Source organism: Camarhynchus parvulus, chromosome 20 (genome assembly GCF_901933205.1).
Source record: "Camarhynchus parvulus chromosome 20, STF_HiC, whole genome shotgun sequence".
NCBI classification, from domain to species: Eukaryota; Metazoa; Chordata; class Aves; order Passeriformes; family Thraupidae; genus Camarhynchus; species Camarhynchus parvulus.
In genome coordinates, this window is record NC_044590.1 from 676,788 (window position 1) to 696,916 (window position 20,129).

The following is a 20,129-nucleotide window of genomic DNA, read 5'->3' on the forward strand; positions in this document are numbered from 1 at the left end:
CTCAGCCACGAGAGCAATCCTGTGACAGGGTGTGTGGCTGTGACACAGCCAGCCCTGTTCCCCAAAGCCCTGCCGGGGATGCTCCTGCTCAGGGCTGCTCCGAGCCTCCTCCCGGGCAGCCCAGCAGCTGGCACGGTCCTGGGGAGCAGCAGCAGCCCCCAGGAGAGCCTGGAGAGCCCCAGGCGTTTCCTGCTGAGGCAGCACCTTCCCAGAGGGAGGAAAGGTCGTGGCTGGGGCTGTCCCGGCTTCCGCTCCCGCTCCCAGCACGGCCTCAGCTGCTGCAGCTTCCTCTGGCTGCTGCCCAGCCCTGCAAGGTGCAGCCCAACCCCGGCCTGGTGCTGCTCACCGAGAGCCACGCTGGGCCAGCAGCCTGTCTGTCTGTCCCTGCTCCAGGTGCTGGCCAGGCCAGCAGTCTGTCTGTCTGTCCCTGCTCGGGCAGGCCAGCAGTCTGTCTGTCCCTGCTCCCCATGGCTGTGTGCTGGCCAGGCCAGCAGTCTGTCTGTCTGTCCCTGCTCAGCCAGGCCAGCAGTCTGTCTGTCCCTGCTCCCCATGGCTGTGTGCTGGCCAGGCCAGCAGTCTGTCTGTCTGTCCCTGCTCGGCCAGGCCAGCAGTCTGTCTGTCCCTGCTCCAGGTGCTGGCCAGGCCAGCAGTCTGTCTGTCCCTGCTCCCCATGGCTGGGTGCTGGGCAGGGTGAGCAGCGTGCCCGCTGGTTGGACACGGGGGGCCCCTCTGGTGGCACAGCCCGGCGGTGACAGAGTCACTTCCCTTCCCTCCCCTGTCCCCAGCGAAGCTCCTCAAGCACCGCTTGCTTCCACCCCAGCTCCCACGGCGCAGGGAGCAGGGCCGGGGCTGGCCAGGGTGGGAATGATGAGGGGATGAGGTCTCCAGGTGGCACCACAGGGATGCTCTCTCCTCATTCCTACGCTGCCATTTGTACCAAATTGGATTTTGTGCTATCCAAATGACCATGCCCATGTAATGTACTGCGTTCACAACGTATTTAGCACATCATTTAAAGGAAAATGTGAAGCAGAAGTACCTAGCACAGTTCTTAGTATAAAAATTGAAGGAAAATAAACCAAAACACTCATGTGGAAATGAAACTGTGAAGCTTATTGAAAACAATCAGGCACAGACCTCATCGTGCCAAAACCCCCATTAGTGTGAGTCATTTCAACTCTGCTCCGGGGAAAAAGCACTGAAATGCTCCTGTCCTGGTGCAGTGCTTCACTTCTGGCTGCCCAGGCAGGTGGGTGCCAGCACCCAGAGCTTCCCCTCAGAGCTCAGGTGATGCTCATTTGGTACCAAGGCAGAAGGAACCCAGGTCAGACCCACTTATCATCCCAGTGATTGAATCAGCCACAGGTTTTTCTTGTGTTTCCAAGTATTGAGCTTCCCTGGAGGGCAATTTACTCACAAAATCCGTTCCTGTCAGGTTTTAATTGTCATTTATAACAGATGTCAGTGAAGCAGGGGCTGATAGTCCCTCGTGGTGCCGCAGGTGGGTGTGTGCAGGGGCTGCCACGGGGGTTTATGTTATCTCCCGGCTGTTATCACCTCCTTTCTCCCGGGCAATCAGCCGGGCCGTCCCTCTGCAAAGGGGATTTGATAATCTCTGCAGGCACAGGGGCTGGGGCAGGAGGGTGCCCTGTGCCCACGGCCCCTGGGGCAGGTGAGTGGTGGAGCCAGAGGGCTCTGGGGTGGGACCCACGATGGACCCACTGTGGAGGCTGCCCTGCCCTCCGCAGGCAGGGAAACTGAGGCACGCACAGCCACGAGGGCCTGGGCCAGGGCTGCTCTGGGATCGCGGGGCTGTCCCCAGCCAGGGCTCAGCTCATTTCCTGGGGGGACAAAAGGACTCACCTGAGCTTCTTCAGCACTCAGAACGTGTTTGCTTTGGCTCTGGGTTAATAAACACGGGCTTACTCATCTGATAGAGAGATCAACGGGCAGAGCTGGCCCTGGACAAGGACGTGACAAGTCTCTTTTCTGCTTCAAAGCCTTTGTCCTGGCAGCAGCATGAGGCTGCCCCTCGTTATCAGCAGCCAACTGAAGCATCTGAAATTCAGGCTGAACATTTCTGCACATTTTTCCTGCTTTGGGAGGAGGTGCTGGGGCTGTGTCTGTCCCAGCAGCCCTGCCCAGCACTCGGAGCAGCTCCGGGCAGGCTGCAGAGGGGGGAAGGAGCTGCCCCCTCACAGCCAGGGCTGCACCCGAGGGAAGGACAAGCTTTGCCCAGAGCATCCTGCCCGGCTGTGCCAAGTTCGAGCTCCTGGCTGTCCCCAGCCGCACTGCGCGGCCCGAGCAGCCCCCCTGCTCCTGTCCCCGTCCCCGTGAGCCTCCCCTGATAACACAGAACGACAGCGGCGGCAGGGCGTGGGGGCCGGGCAGGTAAAGCAGGGAGGGACCAAGCCAAACACAGGCGAAGGGCTCCTCCAAGGCCAGGGCCCGGCCGGGGGTGAGGTGCCCTGGTGCTGGGGTGAAGCACGGGTTGGCAAAGCTTTGCTGTCAGTCCCAGCAGCGCTGAGTGCCGGCAGGAGCTGTGTCACCCCGCGTGTGCCGTGGGGCTGGGGACCCTCCCTGCTCTGCACCAGCTGTCCCAGCCAGCAGGACCTGGCTCCATCCTGCGCCAGGACAGAGCTCCACCTGCTCTGCTGGAGCTGGAGGGGGCCCAGGGGCGGCTCCCCATGCAGGGGGACTTGCCTGCCCCTGCAGCTGCTGGCCTGGGCTGCACTCACACCGTGCCCACCCAGCCTGCACGTGCGAGTGAGGTGGGAGCGGGGAGCACCATCCCACAGCCCGGCAGCCCCAGCCCGGCAGCTCCAGCCCCGGCAGCTCCAGCTCCAGCCCGGCAGCTCCAACCCGGCAGCTCCAGCTCCAGCCCCAGCCCCGGCAGCTCCAGCCCCGGCAGCCCCAGCCCGGCAGCTCCAGCTCCAGCTCCAGCCCCGGCAGCTCCAACCCGGCAGCTCCAGCTCCAGCCCCGGCAGCTCCAGCTCCAGCCCCGGCAGCTCCAGCCCCGGCAGCCCCAGCCCGGCAGCTCCAGCCCCGGCAGCTCCAGCTCCAGCCCCGGCAGCTCCAGCCCCGGCAGCTCCAACCCGGCAGCTCCAGCTCCAGCCCCAGCCCCGGCTCACACCCCCGGGGCCGAGCATCCCCCCCTGCACAGCCCATCACCTCCACCCAGCCCTGATCCCCACCAAGGCACGGCTGGCTGTTCTCTCCCCTGCTCTCTCTTGGCAGAGAGTTTGCTGACGTCCTGTAACCGCAGAGCAGGTTGATTTGAATTTTCCATGGATGGCTCAGAGTCACGGATAATTCATTATTCACACCTCTCTAATTAAGCTGCTGGCCAGCAGGCCAGGCAGGGCTGGGAGCAGCCACACGTCCCCAGGCCAGGGCAGGTCAGCAAGGTCCGGTGTGGCTTCAGTTTGGGCCGTGGTGTCACTCACCCTTTGCTGCACTGGGGACACGGGGCTGCTTTGATAATCGAGATCCCAGAGCAGGGAGGTCTGAGGCAGCACACAGGGAAGGGCGGCAGCCTTTGGGAGTGTTCCTCCAAACCTGGAGCCCAGCTCAGAGCCCTACCAGAGCCTTGGTGCTCCCAGGGACGGGCTGGACATGGCCCAGTCCTGCAGCAGTGACCTGGAGCCGTGCAGGTCAGTGCCCACAGAAGGAGCTGGCAGAGCTCTCAGCAGCTCTCTGGGGCTCACAGGGGCTGCCCTGGGCACCGGGGTTTGCCCTGCTGGAATCACGGGCATGGTGCTCCCAGGGGGGAGAGCAGAGCAGCTCTGCTGAGAAGGGAGTGGTGTGAGTGCAGGGAAAGGTGCAGGAGGGTGGGCTGCCCTGGCACATCCCCTGCACACCCTTGGCACATCACACCCCCTGCACACCCCTGCACACCCCTGCACAGCCCTGCACAGCCCCGCACAGCCCCGGGCCGGGCGCTCCCAGCCCCGCTGATGAGAACTCCACCGGCGGGCGGGGGCTGCTCCGCAGGCAGCTCCGCCGCCGAGGCAGCCAGGGCCATTTTAATCATTTCCAGATTTGTGTGGGAGGTCAGGGCCCTGGGGTGCTGCTCCATGTCAGTTTTATAAACACGGCAGTTTTTCCAGATGGTCTCTGGCTCCAGCCTGGCTAGCAGGTTGATTGGGCCAGACCAAAATAACAACAGGTGGAGAACAGGCCATGGCTGCCTGGCGCTATCTCTCCTTCCCATCTATTCCCCAAATGATTTTTTTCTTTGCAGAAAACAATTAAGTTTCGCAGGGGCAGGGGCGGGAGCTGCGAGCTGAGGCCCCACACCTTCAGTGCACGTGTGAGAGCAGCGTCTGCCGGGCTGGGGGCGCGGGCAGCACGGGGCTGGCTCCTGCTGTGGCACAGACGGTGCCAGGCGGGCAGCTCTGCCGCCCAGCGCTGCCCTCTGTCCTCGGAGGGTGCCTGAGCCAGCCGAGCACTGGCGCACCACCAGGCTCCTTCACTCCCCCACTCCCCTTTTTTATTCTGAGTTTTACAGAGAGATGATTTTTAAATCTTTTCCACTAACTGCCAAGGGAATATAGTGCCAAATGGGCATTGTGGCAGCATGCTGCCTGCACCCCTCGTTTCCAGGGCCAAGAGGGAGCCCTGCATCCCCCGGTGCCCTGTGGGTGGCCAGGGTCCATCTGAGGCTGCTGGAGCTGGTGCTTTGCCAACACTGCCAATCCAGCAGCAGCACCCAGAGCAGGGCCAGCTCCATTCCCTCCAGCTGGGGGATGTGGCAGCACTTCCCATGGACGCTCAGAGCCCCAGGGCCGGAAAGCCAAAGAGCACAGGTCCCAGCTTTGACTTTGCACAGGGGCAAATGGGCTCCAAGGCCCCTGTCCCTCTGTCACCATCACCCCTGCAGCAATGGGAGCACCAGGGGCTCACTGGGCACAGCTGCCCAGCCACAGGCAGCACCAGAGCAGAGCTCGTGGCACAGGGACCTCTCGGAGCCCAAAGGATGGAAAATCCACGGCTGTGCACTGGCAGTGAGCAGAGCTGCTCTCACACAGACAGCTTTTCATATTTCCCACTTGGCCTCGTGCTAATGTGTCTCTGCAGGCCAAACCTTCCCATACAGGGGATGAAGCTTTGGCCAGAGCTTCTAAACTGATTGTGGGCGTAGAGAAAAGAGCTGCATGTGCAGCCCTGCAAGCCAAGCCCAGCACAGGACCTGCCTGCATGTGCACCTCGCCCCACGCACACAGCACAGCCCTGCACGTGCACGGACCCAGCTGAGCACACGCAGCACCACGGCAGGAGGAGGAGGAGGAGGAGGAAGAACATTTCCAAGGGCTCTGCTCAGAGGGAGGTTTCACACAGCCAAGGGGACAGGGCCCACCATCCCCCCTGTGCCTGTGGTGCAGCTCTATCCGCCTCCAGCACCCAAACACCTCAGCAGCATCCCTTCCTCACTCCATAGCACCAATCTGGCATCACACACCTTTATTTCCTAAACTCAGGCCAAACCCTGGCTGGCCCAGCCCTGTCGCTGTGTGACAGCTGGCTCTGACACCTTCCTTCAGCCCTGATTCCTTCCATAGGAAGGAATTTGCTCCTGCACACCAGCTCCAAGGATTGCATGTCCCCCTGTGCTAACTGCACAGTCCCAAAGAAAATCTCTATTAAGGGTTTGCCGTGCTGCAATTCAGCATTTAATTTATTCCGTGGTAATTAATGGAGAGGATGCTCCATCCCATGACCAGCACAAAGCACTGGCAGGCCGAGGGCCCTGGCTGGAGTGCACCAGGCAGGGAAGCAGCCTGGGACGTGCTGGAGCTTTGGCCAGAGTGGGCACGGTGCCCCAGGGGAGGATCTGCTGCAGGATCGATCCTGGTGCCCCAGGGGAGGATCTGCTGCAGGACCAGGAGCAGCTCCTCGCTGTGGCACGGTCTGTGCCCAGCAGCCCCAGGGCTCTCCCGCCCCCGCAGGCAGCAGCCTGCTCCCAGCCCACCTCCCCGCTCTGCTAGGAAAGCAGGGGATTAGAAAGGCTCACCCTGTTTCCACCAGCTCCTAAAATGGAAGTGTGGAGCTCTGGGCAGTGGGTCTGGACAGTTTTACTCCCGCAGGCAGGTAGGCAGTGGATCTGGAATCCCTCTGTGGTGGGAGCGGTGGCAGCAGCGCAGGGACTCACCTCCCCCAGCCCTTTGTTTAGGAATCCCACTTCTGCCATGTCTAAATATGCCCTAATCCTACAAACAGCTCCCCTCCAGGAGAAGGAACAGACCTTAGGCTGATTTTTCTCTGCAGCCATTTGCACACACCTGAAACGTTGGGATAGCAATGAATGACATGGCTCAGCACGGCACCTTTCCCCCTTGGATCTTACCTTCCTTTCCACAGCCTGAAGGTGCGATCAGCCCTGTGTGCAGGTGGAAAACTGCAGTTGTGTGTCAGTGATGCAGGAAGCCTTGTCTGAGCACTGTCACTGCAGGAGCCAAGGGCAGACCCAGTGCCAGGCTCTTGGGCACCATCACACAGACAGAGTTGTGCACTCAGAGTGTTTTGACAGCTTAATTTTGTCCAGATGTTTTTTTTTTTTGACAGTGGACAGCTCACCCAGTGGTGCCAGCCCAGCTCTTGCCTGCAGATGGTGGCAAAGCCCCCAGGCCCTCAGCCCAGAGCCCTGGAGCCCAGGGACGTGTGGCTCCAGCTCACCTTGGGCTCTGCAGGGCTCAGCGTGTTTGCCACAGCAATTCCCTCTCCTCTGCCATCCTCCTGGATGCTGACACCCTGAAAGAGCTCTGGCAAATCCTGTATTTTCAGGCACAAGGAAATTGTTTGTATAAAATCATTGAGTTTCTTTGGAGTGTTTGGAAGTTCAGTAACCAGAGAGGCTACAGCCAGCACTACAGGAGCTCCAGCTGGAAGAGACACGCTGTAGATCTTTCTCTAGGACAGTGTTTGCTGGCAATTGCATCACTTGGGAAAAAGAAACAGGGGGATAGGAAAGGAAAAGAAATACTGTACTGGCAATAGGGTCATTGGATAGAAAGGACCCCAAGGCCACATGAAGGCAGGAACAGCTCGGGCACCTTCAGCTGCCTGGCAGAGCTGCTCCCACAGCCGGGCATAGGGACAGGGACCAGGGGCCAGCGAGCAGCATGGCACTGCTGTGCCCTGCCCCAGAACTGGCCAGGTTGATATTCCTGCCTTCAGGAGCGCTCCTGTGCTCCCAGGGACATGGCAGGCTCCAGAAGAGCAACGTCTTCAGCTTGGCAGTTTCTGGACAGTCTCTCCCCGGCATCCACTTTTTATTATCATCAACGCAGGCAGTTTGTTTCTAAAATGAATGCACTAAAACTGCACACACACAGCAGGGACAGGGCTCAAACACAGCAGCCGTGTTTGGGAAAAGGTCTGGGATGCCAGGTGAGGGTCCTGGGAGCAGGGAGGGCTCCTGGCCCTGGGCCGTGCAGGGATGGCACAGAGCTGTCAGCTGCCCCCAGAACTGCTCATCATGGGCTGCACACTCATCCCTGCGTGCTGCACTCGGGGAGCCTGCCCAGCCCTGCCTGTGCCTGTGCCCGTGTCCGTGTCTGTGTCTGTGCCCGTGTCTGTGTCTGTGTCTGTGCCCGTGTCCGTGTCTGTGTCTCTGTCCGTGTCTGTGCCCGTGTCTGTGTCTGTGTCTGTGTCTCTGTCTGTGTCCGTGTCTCTGTCTGTGCCCGTGTCCGTGTCTGTGCCCGTGTCCGTGTCTCTGTCTGTGTCCGTGTCTCTGTCTGTGCCCGTGTCCGTGTCTCTGTCCGTGTCTGTGTCCGTGTCTGTGCCCGTGTCCGTGTCTGTGCCCGTGTCCGTGTCTGTGCCTGTGTCTGTGCCCGTGTCTGTGGCCGTGTCCGTGTCTGTGCCCGTGTCCGTGCCTGTGCCTGTGCCCGTGTCTGTGTCTCTGTCTGTGCCCGTGTCCGTGTCTGTGCCTGTGTCTGTGCCCGTGTCTGTGCCCGTGTCCGTGTCTGTGCCCGTGTCTGTGCCTGTGTCTGTGTCTCTGTCTGTGCCCGTGTCCGTGTCTGTGCCCGTGTCCGTGTCTGTGCCTGTGTCTGTGTCTCTGTCTGTGCCCGTGTCTGTGCCCGTGTCCGTGTGCCCGTGTCTGTGCCCGTGTCTGTGCCTGTGTCTGTGCCCGTGTCTGTGTCTGTGCCCGTGTCCGTGTCTCTGTCTGTGTCTGTGTCTGTGCCCGTGTCTGTGCCTGTGTCCGTGTCCATGCCCACGTTCCTGCCCAGCCGGCAGCCAGAGATCTGTTTGTGCACACACAAACACACAGACACACACACACACTCACACATACACACACACACTCACACAGATAACACACTCACACACACACAGACAGCGCACACACTCACACACTCACGCTCCCACACGTGTGTGCATCGCCTGGCTGCCTGAGCGCCGAGGGGAGGGAGCTGGGCCGGGATCCCTGTGGCTGGGCGGGAGGCAGAGGAAGGGCAGGGGCAGCCCACACACCGAGCACCCGTGGGCTGCCCCAGCGCTCCCAGGCTGCCTCCAGAGCCGGCCCCGCTGCCTGCACCTGGCTGCTATTAAGCATTCAATCAAAAAGGGATCACAAGCCAGATAGAGCTAATTCGGAGGAACTTTTTTACACAACAAGCCCCTTTCAGTTTGCTTGTTTGGTTTTATATCTAAGGCTAACTCGGGCAGGTTTGAAAATGAGCAGAGCTCTTGGCTGCGGGGGACACGCCACGTTTCCAGCAGACAGAGGTGGGAGTTCTCCTTTGGTGTTTTAAAAATAGCACTACAAAGAGAGGCGGGCTGGGATCCTGGTGGTGTGCAGAGGGGGTGGCACGATGGGCTGTGTCCCAGGCCAGGCCTGGGGACAGGGCCCCCAGAGCTGCACACTGTCTGTCCCCCACAGCTGCTCCTCGGCTCCTCTGCACGTGTATTCCACCGTGCTGGGAGTCTGGGGCTGCCCGGGGTGCTAAAGAACAGACAGCCTGGCAGAGCCCTCAGCAAGGCTCCCTGTGACCTGCCCTTGAACCCTTCCCAAAATCCCATCCCCATTCTGTAGGGCAGAGCCTGAGCTGGGTCTGACCCTGGGCACACAGCTGGGATGCAGCCCTGGGACACAGAGCTGGCCTGAGCCCCACAGACACCACTGGAGCCTGCCAAACCTGCCCTGCTCAGCTGCTGGAGCAGGAGAAGCCTTGCAGGACACCTGGAGATGAGGCTGTGACCCCCAGCAGCCCCGTGCCAAAGTCCCCAGCAGACACTGGACAGCTGGCAGAACTGGCCCCACATGTCTCCTGCACAATGGCTTTGACCCCGTTTCAACAAGGAGTCACAATGCCATTGATCACTAGTGACACTTCCCTCTGCCATGGCAAAAGAGACCCTTCTTCTTATTTCATCATCAACTATGAAAATTCCACATTAAAAAGTTCCTTTTCTTCCACCTTCACAGAGCCCAGCAGCAAGCACTGCCAGCTCCTCCACAGCCACCTCCAGATCCCCATCCTCAGGGTAAATATTTATCTGAAACACAGAAAATGGAGATAATGACAGTAATGACCCCACAGGTCCTGTAGCTGTGTGCTGCAGAGCCTCTGAGGGGCAGGTGCCCCAACCCTCACCCCGGGAGGGCACAGGGGTCCCACACCAGCTGCTCAGTGCCAAGGACGTGTCACTGCTGCTGTGTCCTTGTCCCCCTCCCTGAGAGCAGAGCGTGGCCAGGCTGCTCTGGCCGCTGCAGCGCCGGTCCCTCAGTCCTGCTCCATCTCCTGTGTGCGGGTGTGCAGGGATTTGGGCACACAGCAGCCAAAGGCTCCCTGCAGTTTGGAGGCTTCCCATGCAGCCAGCCCCAGGAATTGTGCCCCACATGTGCCTAAAGGGCCCGTTCCCAGGAGTTCCCAAAGGGCCCCTGTGCAGGGCCACGCTGGGATGGTGCTGGGGCACGCTGGCTTTCAGGGGAGGGCTCCAAGGAGGCTTTAATTTAATGCTGGTGCTTACTCTGGGAAGAATTTCCCAAGTAGGTGGAAATTCATGATCTCCATCAGCCCCGGGAGGAAGGAGGAGCAGCAGAGGCATCATCCTTGTGCACTCCTAGCACTGCTCCTTTTGGGGATGGTTCTGGACTCCCCAGACGCTGCTGTTGCTCTTTCCCAGCAGCACTAGCTGGTTAAAGACTGGTTAAAGGCTTGAGCCAGCATTTGCACGTTATTTACACCAGCTTTTGGCTCCCGGTGGTGGGGGACCTGAAGGATCACAGGGGCTTTTCAGGCTCAGGCTCAGGCTCAGGCTGGGCTCAGGCTCAGGCTCAGGCTGGGCTCAGGCTGGGCTCAGGCTCAGGCTGGGCTCAGGCTCAGGCTCAGGCTGGGCTCAGCTCGGGCGGGAGGGAGAGGCAGCTCGCCGCCTGCCCACAGGGTTTGTTTTCGCTCGGGATCCGGCTCGCTGCTCGTCTCGGCGGCTCCCCACAGCCCATCCTCCCGGGGCCCCTCCGCGAGGGCACGGGCGGTGCCCGGGAGCCCCCGGCACCGAGGGAGCCCGGCCCCAGCCCGGCCCCAGCCCGGCCGGTTCGGTTCGGCCCCGCGGGGGAACGCGGCTGCCCGGGATGGGGCCGGCAGCATCCCTCCCTCCCTCCCTCCCTCCCTCCCTCCCTCCCGCTGGCCCCAGCCCTGATGGAGGGAATTAGGAGCGGATTTGGCTGGGAACAGCCCCCAGGTTCTCTCACAGGGAAGGGGGAAGGCAGATGTGCAGCTTTGTCCTAGGAAGGACATTGAAGACCCCGCCCTGGAGAAGCACCGGGGTGTTGGGTTATGGCCAACGTGACTAAGCCTCCTCTTCCTCTCTGCTCACCCTTCTCTCTGCCGTGTCAGACTTTTTAAAAAGCACCTCTAGTTTTGCAATGCTCTTGCTCAGAGCCTCATTACTCAGGCTGAGCTGGCCCTGTTTCCTGGGGAGCGAGGCATCCCTGCCTGATAAGATAAGCTCCCCAAAGAAAGGTTTTGGGACCCTGACTCACTGGAGAAACTTTCTGCAGTGCATTCATACAGCCTCTAACACACTCAACTATTTGATGGGCTTATCAGTGAAATTCAAATGTTCGTCTATGGTCACTAGAGGACAGCCCTGATCCAGGAGCAAGGTCATCCCAATCAGGCGTTAAGCCTGGAGAGTCATCCTATCTGCACCTCCCTACATATTCACAGCCCCTTCCCTGTCCTGTCCCCAAACCCTCGAGCCCTGGGCTCCCACAGGGACACAGAGACCCTCTGGGGCTCTGGACAGGGGGTGGCACCCTGCTGGCAGGAGCCCTGTGCCCGCTGCAGCTCCCAGCCCTCCTGGGCAGCGCTGGGGGCTGTGCTCAGTGCCCACAGGCTGCAGCTGGGGCTGCTCCAGGCCGTGGTTCCCCATTTCCAGCAGGGTCTGGCTCCAGGTTATCGCTCCTGCTGCTTCTGGCAGCCCGTGTCTGGTTTTACAGACAGGCAATAAATCCCCAGGGAGAAGCAGCTACAAGGTCTCCATCCACTGACCCCCCAAGAGAAAGCAGGCCCAGACCCCAAATGTTTGCCCTGGTCTGCCCCTCGTGAAGGCACCCGTGGTTTTTTCTAGGTCCAGCGAACTCTCAGGCCAAAGCATGCCACTTCAGATTGCATCAGCAGGGCTGCAGATGCAGCTGATACTGGCTGGGGGAGAAATCCTCTTCTGGGGCAATAAACCAGCAGAGCTTTGGGAGCAGTTGCCTGGCTCCAAGCGAGTCCATCCCCTGCACGCTGCTGAGATAGAAGGGGCTCTGTGGATGCTTCCCACCAGCATCCAAATCCAACGCCCTGCGTTTCCCCTGGCTGGCCCCAAAGCACCCATCCCTGGGGTGGGCTGCCTTGGCACCAGCCCCACGGGGGTGAGGAGCGTGTCAGGGCTGGGTGTGCCCAGCTGTGCCCAGCTGTGCCTCTGGCAGCAGGACCCAGCAGGTTATCGGGCAGCTCTGGAAGCCCCCAACAACTGCAAATGATCAGCCCCGGGGAATTCTTTCCTCCCCTCGGCTCTGGAGTCAATTGTGAGCCCTGCTTTTAAAGACACCCTTGTCGGCAGCGCGGCTATGCCTTTCTGCTCCGGAGGAATTCCTCTAAAACAATAATAGTGACATTGTTCCTCACTTTGCTGGCGGTTTTATAGGGCTCACGTTGGGGAAAGGTGACCATGGCTGCCTTTTGGCCACATGTGTTTACACAAGGAAATGCATGTGGGTTTTGGGGTGGCGCCTGGAGTCAGCAGCCGCTCTCTGTACTCCTGACCCTTACAGAGCTGCTTTCTTGCTTCTGGGTACGTTTACTGCACTCCAGATGTGAGCTGGCTCCAGCCAGGCTGCGGAGCGCCAGGGATCTGGCATCCCCAGACTCATCAGTCCGTGGGGTAGAATGCCATGGTGGTTGTTTTAAAAGCTGTAATGCGTCTTGGTAACACATCATGATTTATTCAGCCCTTGTTTGACAGGGAGCCTTTATCAAAAGCCGATGCGCAGCCCGGGCTCGGCGGCGCTGCCGAGGGTGGCTGGGGCTGCTCCTTCCCAGGAGGGGCTTGGGCTGGGCCCCCCTGTGCCACCCACCCCGAGGGCGCCTCTGGGGCACCTGTGCTGCCCCTGCAGCCTGGGGGGGATGGAGCTGCTGAGCCCCAGAGAGTTTGGAGCAGGGCAATGTCCCCGCTGCGGCACCAGGAGCCCCGGGTGAGCGGGGGTGAGCGGGGGGTGACAGTGCCACAGCCTCTCCTGGCAGAACTCAGGCTCACTTTGGCTCTCAGGCAAGCCAGCGTTGGTGGAAGGAGAGAAAAGAAGTGAAAATGGAGCTTGGGGAAAGCCAGGCAAAAGCAGAGCAGAGTGTGGGCAGTGAGGGAGCTCTGGGAGGGCAGAGCAGTGGCAGAGCTGGGCAGTCCCTGCCCACAGCTCCCAGCCCAGGGCCCTTCTGCTCTGAGAGACTCCTGCTCTGTCCACTTGTCTGCCTGGCACCAGATAAACCACCAGACACAGTTGCAGGGACAAGGGGAGGCTCAGACGGTTCCCAAGTGAGAGCAGCCTGCTGCTGGCCCGGGCTGGAGCAGAGGAGAGCGAGCCCTGCCCTGGGCCGGGGCCGGGAAAGCTTTGGGGGAGCAGCCCGGGATGGGCCCCGGCCCTGCAGCCCTGCTCCAGCCCCTCCCTTGGTGCCTCTGAGATGCCATTCCCATGGGCACAGAGGGATGCAGGACACTATAGCCCTGGATTGGGAATGAGCCTCTGCTTTAGAGATATTTATTTGCTTTTTATCATAATGGGAAAAAAATGCAACAGCAGATAGAAGAGGAAGGAAAAAACCCCAATCTGGGTCAGGATCTCACACTGGCTAGTTCACTTCACAGTTTAAGTAAATAGTTCTCATCCCAAAACCCTTCAGGGTCATATAAATGTGCCTCTTCACATGGAAGAGACTATTTTGATAGTAGCTGGGTGCCTGATGAATTTGCAACTTTCCCAAACTGTCGGTGTCTAGAATGTGACTCAGTTTTTCACAGCGAGATATAAAATCCTATCAATTAATCTAACTTTTATTGCACCTCTGGGGCATGAACGTGATGTTATTTAAACAAATGGTTCCCATTACCTTCAATTATTTTATAAATGTTTTTCAGTGATTTATAGGCTTCTATTAAATGGACAATATACTTCTGTGCTCCTCGAGGGGGTAAACAGTAATCTAAGGGCTTGGGTTTGCTGATCCTTTTTTCTTTCTCCCCTTCCTTTTCCACATGCATCAGAGGCTGCTGTTTAATTACGGGAGGTGGGGAAGACCTTGTCCTGCCTGGGCTGGGATGTCCCTGCAGTGCCTCATGCTCTGGGGACACATGGCACTGCCCCCAGCAGCCAATCCTCCCCGTGCAGGGACAGCAGCAGCCCCCAGCCCCAAAACCCTGGCACAGGGCCGGGACAAGAAGTCATTTCTGCCAACCCAGGCCCTTCTCCCACCGTTTTGTTGCAGGCTGGGTTTGGGGAAGGCCAGGGGAGGGTCAGGGCAGCAGGATGCAGCCATGGGGACGGGGCAGAGCCCGCTTATCTGCGCGGGGTCACGCCGGGACGTGGTTCCTGGAGCAGTGACCCCGGCTGCCAGGCCCCATCCATCTCCCTGGCAGGCCTCAGCAGCCTCCCTGCTCACCCTCAGCCCTGCACGCTGACAGACAGCGCAGCATTTAGGGCCTCGCTCAACTCATTCACTTGAGCCTGTCTACATTTCAAACAGCTCTGCAGATAGGCTCTGTTTACAGAGCCTGCCGCCGTTTATTATTTTTTGGGGGGTGTTGCATGGAGTGGGGAAGGGAGATGACATTTGGGGAAGATAAATAGGGCAGAAGACCCTGTAAAGACCAAGGGCTGAGCAGGGCTGGCTCGGGCAGGGCTGCAGAGGGGCAGGCAGAGCATTTCCCAGCTCTGGCAGAGGACGGGCACGGCTCGGTGCGCACTCGGGGCTGCTCCCAGCCTGGGCAGGACCTGCTCCAGCACAGGGACTCCTGGATGTCCTCTGCGAACAGACCGGGGTCATTTACAGGCAGTCCCCAGCACAGCAGGGCCCTGGTTCCATGGGCACCCCCTTCCATCCACCCTTGGCACACCAGGCACACACACAGGGAGCCACAGCTGCCCACACTTCCCTCCCGGGCACCTCTTTGGGACCTGGCACCTCTCTGCCAGGGCAATGGGCAGCCCTGAGCGAGCAGGAGAGCCCTGGCTCTCCCCTGCACAGGCAGGGCAGCTCAGCTCCCCTGTGCACATGGGACAGGGCACGAGCTGCCGGGCTGGGGGCCACATGGGGACCACATGGGGGTCTGTCCCAGCTCCCCAGGGCTCCCAGGGACCCCCAAACCCGGACCCTGTGCTGCCCTCAGAGCCCTGCGGGGGCCCTGGGGCAGGGTTACCATCCTGTGCTCCCCAGCATCAAAGCCCTGCTTTCCCAAAAGGCCGATCCCCACCTCCCAGCCCGGGCAGTGTTTTCCAGCAGCCATCCCCTGGTTTCTGTGGGGCACACGGGGCCCATCTGGCTGCTGGCAAACCCACCTGGGTATTTTCCTTGGCAAACAACACCTCCCTCAAAGCTGTTACACCACTGAAAATAGCCAATAAGGTTTTACTTGATTAAGCAGCACGAGGCCTCACAATGCTGACTGTCACTTCTTCCCTTTGCCTTGTGCTGCTGCCACATCCCAGACAGGACTCACCCTGCCCTGCTCCGTGTGCCCAGGGGGCTGCACAGGCACTGATAAACAATAATAATAACAAAAAACACCTATACCTGCCCCTTGCCTTGCCTTCGCTTGAATCAGGTCACGTCTGGAAGACAAAACCGCTGCCTGGGAGCGAGGGTTGGGGCGATACAAAGGGCAGTGTTGTCTGGGGCTGGCCGCGAGTCAGCGCGGCGCTGGCCGGGCTGTTTGCACAGCAGCCACCCCGAAATCGGATTTCACTGCAGCAGCACCGAGTCTTCCTCGGGTTTCTGCAGATCTGGGCTCGGGTCTATTTCTTGCTGCAAGGTTATTAAAAACACTTGAACCTGAAACAGACTCATTGTGTCCACACGTTTGCTGTTTATTATTATAAACAAGGGTGTCAGGGCCATTAAAAATAAATCAAAATGGGTAAAAAATGAGCAAGAAATACAAGGAAGTGGAATGATTGAAAACACCCATCTCATCATCCAGGGCTGACAATTCCCACTCACAGGAATGCCTCTGTGCTAGAGAGAGGGGAAAAGAACTTCTCATTTTTCTTTTCAGAAAACTGCATCCCTTTCTCAGCTGGGGATGCCGAGCTGCAGGGAAGGGAGAGGGGCACATTAAACACCCAGCCCGGGTTTGATGGCTCCTGGGCCCTGGCTGGGATCCGTGCTGGCAAATGCTCGCTCCCACCAAGGGATGTGCGCTCTCGGCATGGCTGAGCTGTGGGAAACACAGACAGGGCCCAGCCAGGGGCACACCCGGGGCTGAGGGGCTGGGAAAAGCCACCTCATCACACCCCTCCCTTCAGAGCATCTCAGCCACCTGACGCTCCTAAAAACCCCTGAAAAGCAATCAGGAAGCTGATCCTGCTCTCGTTCACACCAGCACACATCAGCACAGGGGTGTCACCGTACACAACACCAAAATTCCTTGTGCAATTACAGCTGTTCCCCAGGCCAGACTCTGGGCTCTGCCATGGGAGGAAAGCCCAGGTGCCAGCCCAAGGCTTTGCTGAGGGTGGGACAGCTGGGCCAAGGCACATGTCAGCAGGGCCCAGCTGATGCCATAATCTCATTAAAAACATCACTGGGGGACTTCCCACTCCACACCCTGGGCAGTTCCACAGCCAGGTCTGGGGGAACCAAGGCACTAAAATCTCATCAAAATGATGGAAAGTGTCAGAAGGGTCTTGTTTGTGGCCATGGGAGACCACAGGGGTCAGTTCTTGTCACTCTTGTTTGAACACCAGAGCTCACGGGTGGCATTAGGAATATTTTAGAAGAACCACACATCAAAAACCAACTCTTTTTTTTAATGCTTGTAATAATTTAAAACACGACTCTGCATGGTGGAGTTAATGAAATCCTCTCCTTGTGTAGGCCTGCACAGACAAAAACCAAGCCTAAAACGAGTGGGCAGTGCCCCTGCACAAGAAGAGACATTGAAAGGGTTTTGTTGTACTTTTGGGGCAAGGGGTGGGGAAGGGACACAGGACCTGGGACTGTGTTTTGCTGGGAAGCATGACGACATGCAGGGAAGGAAGGGAACACTCTCAGCCTTCTGGCCTAAATTATCTGCTAACACAAATAATCAAATTCCAGGGACCACACTGCTCTGGCGCCACTGAGAGCAGGGGGAGGCCCAGCCCAGCTCGGAGCAGGTGGCAGCAGAGCCTGAGCCACTCGAGTGCGAGGGACAAAGTCTGCTCTCTTCGAGGAGCAGCATCGCTACAGGATCGTGGGAAGTTTTTAATGGCTCACTCAAGGCAAGGCCTCTAAAATGTTTATATTAATATGTGCATGCTGGACAGCCACTCATTTGGTCTCAGCTGGAAACCAGTCCAAACAGCTGAGAAACATCTGGCCGCTAACCTTGGACAGCTTCTAATCTGGTAGCCCAGGGATTTAAGAGGTCTCTTCAGAGGGACAGAAGTTTGGCAGATCCTTGCTGAGAACTCTGTCCTGCTGTGGCTGTTCCTCTCTCCGGGCTGACACACAGAGCCCACCCCCAGCACGCCCAGTGAGTGCCCTGAGCTGCAGCTGGGCACCACCAGAGTGCCAGGAGCACTGCTCAAGGTGTGCCACTGCCTGCTCCCTTCTCAAGGGGACACACAGCAGCTCCTTGCCAGCCACCGAAGCACGCATTTCTCCACCTCTCTGCCCCAGCCCCGTGCACAGGACTGGGGCAGCTCTCCTGCCTCCCCTGGCTTGTCCTCCCTCTGCCTCACTTAGAGCAAATCAGTCCCAGAAAGTTCCCAGCACGAGGCAAACAAAAATCCTTTTCTCTAAAGATCTGCAGACCACGATCAAGACAGTTAGGAACACGTGGTTTTAGAGCAGGGCGAGTAGGAGGGGAAATGGCCCCATTGTTTCTGATGAAGATGGCTCAGAAGTTTGTATCACTTTTCTTCTCAAAACTCCTGCTTGGTTGGCTTCTTCCTCCCAAAGAATCTTCAGCTTTGGCTATCCTGAAACATCCTTTGGCAAGTGGACAGATAAAAAGCAAGACAACATAAAAGAACAGATGCTGAGCAATAGAAAGGGGGAAGAGACTTTTAGACCATTTGACATTTACTCTCTCCTCCTATCACCCATCAAGGCTCTGCAGGGCTTTCCAGGCATGTCAGGGCAAAGCCACCAACAACCTGGCTCAAGAGGCAGAAAAATAGAACAGGACCCACATTTCTGAAAAACCTTTGTAGGCTTTATTTAAAAGGAGATAAGGATGAAAAAAGGTGACAAGATGCTTGGCAGATATAAAATGATGAGCATTCCACTTATCACCCTATCCTCAACATCTTCTTCTGCTCTTTACATTTTTGTGACAACAAATGTGGGACAAATCAGGGAAAAGGTAAAGGCACAAGCACCAGGGATGCAGCACCAAGAAGGGAGGACAAGGAAGAAGATGCTCAACAAGGGCTAAAAAAGCCTCTTTCCTAGCAGAGGCCGAGCACACTGGCTCTGGTCCAACAAAGCACTTAAGCATGTGCCTGAATTAAATTTGCCTTTACTGGGGCTCTTCGCAGGCTTCAGCACATTCTCCAGCAATGTGTACAGCACGACCAGGGAAAACGAGGAGCTATTAAGGGACCTGAATCTCAGTCAGCAGCCAGGTTAGAGAGCGCTGGGAGAGCACATTAGCCAAGATTAATGCAACATGGCAATTCCACTGACAGGAAAACCCTTAGCCATCAGAAAAACCTTCTTAAACAGAAAATAGTAAGTAAAAAAGTTTAGATATTAAGATGATCAGTATCAATTTCCCTTCAGCTTCTTTCAGCTCAAGGTAGGTAGAGCCTGATGCAGACACATTTACAGGTACCTGCAGAACTGGAACTCCCCTGTGGCAGGGCATGGCGGTGCCAGCTTGAACAAACACATGGAGCTCACTGTGCTGCTCCTTGTGCAGCAAACACTGTCCTGCAGGAAAAGCACCCACCTCAGAGGCTGAATGGCCAATTCCCACCAACACCAAGGTGAGCCAACAGCTCCCACAGCCTGGCAGTGCTCTGGCAAGGGAGCAGGAGCACATGCCCTGCCCAGCCTGGGGGTTTGGTGCCACAGCTCGGGGCTCTGCCCTGCTCACACCCACCCTGCAGCCCCACGGGGCTCCGGGCTCTGTGATGGAGCCCCAGAGCTGCCCTCGGGCAGGGTCTGCCAGGGCTGAGGGGCACGGCTGCTCCTCCTGCTCCGTGTCCTTGTCCCACGCTGGGATGAGCCACTGACAACACCAGTGTCTCACAGAGGCTGCAGACACAGCCTGGCTTCAGAATTGTTACTATAATGACAGTGGAGAAACTGAAATTTCAAATACAAAGCACTGCACAGGGTTGTAAGTGAGCAGAAAGGGCACATTTAAGCACATACTCCCTACATGCACACAGAGAGCTTCATTCCAGCACACCGAGATGCAAACCACCATTAGTCTTTATTAACAATTCAGGTCTCACTGGGTGCTCGAGTTCCCCCAGCAAGTGAATCAAGTGAATGCCTGTCAGTGGGACAGTCACCGCACACAGGCGTCTGGAACTGAAGCGGTTCTGGATAACAGAAGTGGTTCTCACACGAGGCAGTACCGTGTAACCCGAGCAGCAGCAGCAGCATGGAAAGCCTTGGGCAGCCTTGGGGCTCCCTCTGCCGTCCTGCTCTGCCCCGGCCCGAGAGGGCTGCGGGGGCTGTGCTGGCACAGGGCTGGCTCAGAGACCCTCTGTGGGCACAGGGCTGGCTCAGAGACCCTCTGTGGGCACAGGGCAGCACCAGGGACTCTCTGTGGGCACAGGGACCCTCTGCAGAGCGGGCACAGGGCCGGTGGGTCCGGCTCAGAGCAGCCTCCTCCGAGCACTGCTCAGCCACCTCCAGCAGCACCTGCTCCAAGCACGTTTGTTTCATGGCCAATGCCCTTATTTTAGTTATTATCCCTTCACAGGTGTCTCTGAAGAGACAGTGGGCTGGGGCACAGACTGAGGGCTGGCAGGATCACCTGAGCACTTTGCTGGGCGCTGCCAGAGTTTGGGTAAGCACAGGTGTGACAGGCTTTGTTTCCACACCTCATTTCTGAAGCACCAACAAGAAGCAGCCTGGGGTGAATGGTCCCTTCCCCTCACAGGTGACACACACTGACAGAGCCACCATACAGCTCCAATGGCAGCTGACTCCCAAGCAGTTTTTATTCCACACTGCCTTAACTTGGTTGTGGGAACAGCAATGGAGCTCTGAGGTGTCCAGAGAGTGCAACTCCTGGGGGAGAACAGCCACAGTGAACCCCTTTCTTTAAAGCAGCATCCAACTTTGTCTGAGCAGGTGGCTCCTGCCAGCACAGCTCCCACTCCCAGCTCTCAGCCAGGGTGGGACACTCTCACCTGTACAGCTTGCAAAGCAAACCAGACAATTTCACGGCTTTAAAATATTACTTGAAGTAAGAAGAAGGTTCAG